The sequence below is a fragment of the Orycteropus afer genome, unplaced genomic scaffold (genome assembly GCF_000298275.1).
Source record: "Orycteropus afer afer isolate SDZICR_OR568_19922 unplaced genomic scaffold, OryAfe1.0 scaffold00060, whole genome shotgun sequence".
In the NCBI taxonomy this organism is placed as follows: domain Eukaryota; kingdom Metazoa; phylum Chordata; class Mammalia; order Tubulidentata; family Orycteropodidae; genus Orycteropus; species Orycteropus afer.
The window spans coordinates 8,351,477-8,356,398 of NW_006921647.1; positions in this window are offsets into that span (position 1 = coordinate 8,351,477).

A 4,922-nucleotide genomic window follows, 5' to 3' on the forward strand; every position below is an offset into this window, starting at 1 on the left:
AGGCCATTAATTCAAATCCATTGAAAGTCCCAAGGTTGGCAGAGCATGGCAGGCTGTGAACAACGACACGGCTACATGCAGGGTTCAAGTGTGCCATAAGCTAGAGACCATTCTCAAAGCTGTTTCTTATATACAGGAAGCAGACCACATACCCAAAGCAGCTACTCAACTGCTTGTGGTAGATCCCAGCATGGAGCTGACTGCCAGTCGCAACATGGGGAATAACTACCACTAGCTGCCCAGCCACTCAACCAGGCCCAGCCAAGCTGACACACAAACCTAACCACAACACACCACCACTTGGAAATATTCAGGCTGTTGGTCCCTTCAGAGTAGCTGACAGTCCACAGCTCCAACCATCTGCATACTCACTGTTTTCATTCAAGTTTTTCCATTAGTTGGTGCCCAATCCACTTCCGTATACTTCCTTTCAAAGCTCAGGGCTGCAAGATTTTATTCTGTATCTCTGTCAATTGGTTTCTCTTTACATTGTTGATTAGGGTCTGTGTAGCTTGTCTGCCTATTCTGCCATCTTTAGAGGCAGTCTACACTACATTCTAAACTGGGGTTTTTTAAGAAGTTTTCTTGGACTTCTTGAATGGATATATTAATGGAATCTATTTTATCTATTTTTGATTTAGTTATTTGTGCTTTAGTGTCACATCTAAGAAACCACTGACTACTCTATTACCATGAGGATGTACATCTATATTTTTTTCTAAAGTTTTAGAGCTTTAGCTCTCACATTTTCAGTCTTTGATCCATTTTTAATTAATTAATGGTTATGCTGTGAAATCGAAGTCCAATTTCATTCTTTGTAGATATCCTTTGTCACAACACCATTTGCAAAAAGACTATTTTTACCCCACTGAATTGTCTTAGCATGCCTATTAAAAATCAACTGACCATAAATGGATGGGTTTATGTCTGACTTTCAATCCAATCCATTAATTTTATGTCTATCCTTGTGTCAGTACCATACACTCTTGATATTGCAGCTTTAAGTTTTGAAATCAGGAACCACAAATTCTACTTTGTCATTTTTCAGCATAGTTTTGTCTATTCGGAGTCCCCTGAATTTCTGTATGAATTTTAGGATCAGCCTATCAATATCTGCAAAAGAGGCAGCTGGGATTTTGATAGATTTGTACCAAATGTATAAATCAATGTGGAGAAATTGTCATCTTAAAATATTAAATGTTCCATGCATAGAAATTTCTTTCCTTTTATGTAGGTCTTCTTTAATTTCCTTCAACGATGTTTTATAGTTTTTTGTGTACAAGCCTTACACTCTTTATTAAATTTATTTCTAAGTCCGTTATTCTTTTGATGCTATTATAAATAGAAACGTTTTGATTTCATTTGTAGATTGTTCATTGCTAGTGTTAAGGAAATAAAACTCATTTTGTGTACTGATCTTGTATCCTGCAACCTTCTGAACTCATTTATTAGTATTAATAGTATTTTGATGAATTCTTTAGGGTTTTCTACATACAAGATACAGTAATTTGGAAATGACTTTTATTTATTTTTCTTGCCTAACTGCCCTGGCTAGAAATTCCAGTATGTTGAATAAAAGTGGTCTAATACGTTTAAACTTTTCATGACTGATCTACTGTGTTTAATTTTTTTTTTTCAACACCATGTGTCTTCAGTAATGGAAGGCATGCAGGAATCAAAGGAAAAAAATATTTTGAGGTAATAGGGACTTTGATACAATTATGTGGGACACATGTCTGAAGTGGACCATCTGGTGGTAGGATTGTTGGACTGAGGCCCATTATCTTCAGATTCACACAGTTATAAAGGTCCCCACTAGGCAGTAGCACATAGGCAGCTACCAAAAAAACTGAAGAGGAGGAAAATGTTGGTGGGCAATATATGTCCCATGGGCCACAAAAGGGTATGGAGGAAAACAAGATCTAGATTTATGAATAAAATGTAAATTCTGAGAGATCACAATCAAATATGGCTAATTCTAATAGTTCAGGAAAATAAAGTAGAATGTCTTTTTTTGTTTCCCAACAGTACTAATTCTCCTAGCTGCTTTCTCCTTAAACACATTTTTATTCTTTATTTAAACTCTCAACCATTTTATCAACAGCATATTTATATCCTATCTCCTGATTCTATCATTTACAAATTCTTTGAAAGGGAAAAAAGTGTTTTTTTGCTCTGAACTTAGCTTATTCACTTATGAGTGGCTAGTGGGTTTGAACCACCAGCCTTCTGGTTAGCAGTCAAATGCCTTAGGCACTATGCCACCAGAGCTCCCTATTCACTTATAGGCTCCTTAAAAAAAAATAAATAAAAAACCTATATATATAAATCATACTTCTATAAACAAAATCATCTGAAATGTACCAGAAAGAATATTATTGGTAGTCTAATAAGGGTTCCCATTTTTGATTCTGACACTAACCAACTACAAGGCCCCATTGTCTTCATGAAAAATGAACTGAATCAACTCAATCAGTGGTTTTGTAGCTTATTTTTCCCCCATCAAAGCCTTTCTTCAAACAAATATTAACTGAAGATGTCTGAAAAATCTTTCAGGCCATCCATAGCCACCAATTCCAGCCCCTGAACAGAAACGGGCTTTTCAGACTTTTTTCCTTAAATAGCAAACACCACTCAGATTTATTTTCTCTTTAAATCATCTTAAAAAGAGATTTCACTTCAGGTTTGTTCAAAGAGTACTGACCGCAGATAAATACCTAGGAGACTTGAAAGCAGTGAATTCAGACAGACACACCTAAAACATTGCTGACTGCAGCATCATTTTCAATAGTCAAAATATAGTAACAACCTACATGTTCATCAACAAATGAACAGAAAAATGTGGTATATACATACAATAGACTATTAGCCAGCTATAAAAAGAAATGATGTTCTGATACATACTACAACATATAGGAACCTTGAAAACATTATGTGGAGTGATATTAGTCAGTTATAAAAGGAGAAATAATTTGTGAACCCACTTACATGAAAATATCTAGGCAAATGCACAGAGACCAAATTTATTAGTGATTACCAAGGGCGGGAAGGAGGGGGAAAAGGGGAGTCATTTAGGAAGCACTGTGCATCTATTTATGGTGGCAGAAAACCTGGCAACAGATATTGGTGAGGGATGCACATCATGATTAACATAATCAGTACTACTGAATTATACATTTAAAATATGTTAAACTGGTGAATGTTTTTGAGTGTAGGATCCTCATCAATTTATTTTTTTCCGTATCTTGGAACAATTTGCTATTTTATCAACTTAGGAATTATTTACTCCTTACACATACACACATATATTCACACACACACACACACACACACACACAGAGAAGCATTACCAGACCCTGCTTTGCTACACCAAATCTCAGCTGCAAAACAGCAAGTATGTGATGTACTCTCAGGTGGCTCCCAATTTCTAGATAAGATAAACATGAGGCCATTAGAAAAAGGGAACTCATAACTAATATGGATTGCTCTATAAACTTCTCATCCTCCAATCAGAGCTTGAACACATTAGCAAGTGGGAAGCAGCTTTTATTTCTTACAACAGAAGTGGACGGTACATAACAGATGATCAATGCCTCTGGCTCAAAAATGTGGTGAGATAAGAATAAAAAGACCCAAGTTCTAGTTCCAGCTCTACCACCAACTTAATTTGCTTTCCAAGATCTCAGTTTAACTATGATATGTTGATACATTTGCACTTTATCTGCTAAACAAAACTAACCTATTGCCATCTAATCAATTCCAACTCACAGAGACCCTTCAGAACAGTAGGTTTCCAAGCCTGTGGATCTTTAGAAGCAGACTGTCTCATCCTTCTCCTATGGAGCGGCTGGTGTGTTCAAACCACTGACCTTTTGGTGAGCGGTCAACTGCTTTAACCACTACACCACCAGAGCTCCTTCTAAATCTGCTACTACTGGCTGTATTTCTCTAACTTTAACAAGCAAAGGAGTTGAGCATTCTAGCCTCATAAAGCATTTCCATATGGATGTGGCATAGCAAACTGTTTCCTTACTTAAACACAGAGGTAACCTAGTTAGTTTCAATTACTGTAAAAAGAAAAATGTTATAAAACCTTTCTCACTGGCACAGGAAACGAATGAAATGCTCATCAGGGCAGAAGCCTGAAGTACTACCATATGGTAGAAAACTTATAACCATCTTAAGTTCCTAAAACAGTGGTTCCTCAACTTTAAAATATATCTGAATAATGTGGAAATCTTGTTAATCACACAGATTTCTGAATCCTAGCCTCAGAAATTGAAACAATATGCATGGACAGGGTCCAGATATCTGTTCTTTAACCAGTTGCATACTATGAGAGTCCAAAAGGCCCAATTTTTATTTTTCTTTGGGTTGCTTTCCTGAGTAGTTTTATTTTATGACTTTTATACATTTCTAGATGTCTTCCAAAGAACAAAGAGTTTTGTTTTTTAAACAGAGTAAAATTCATTCTATCTTACAAATGTCATGTGGGCTCACTGCAATCCTTTTATGAATCTCAGGTACCTTGTAGGATCCTGATCAACTTATTTTTTCCATGTCTTGGAATAATTTGCTTTTTTATCAACTTAGAAATTATTTACTCCTTACATATACATACATATATATATACATATACATATATATACACACACACACACACACATACATAAAGGTTTTCACTGGCTAATTCCATGGAGAAGGATATCACGCTTGGCAAAGTGGAGAGACAACGAAAAAGGGGAAGGCCCTCAATGAGATGGATTGACACAGTGACTGCAATGATGGGCTCAGGTATAGCAAAGATCATGGGGCTGGCACAGGACTGGGCAGTGTTTTGTTCCACTGTACATGAGGTTGTTATGATGAATCAAGGGCACCTAACAACAACACCATATATAAAGGGGAACTCTGGTGGCATA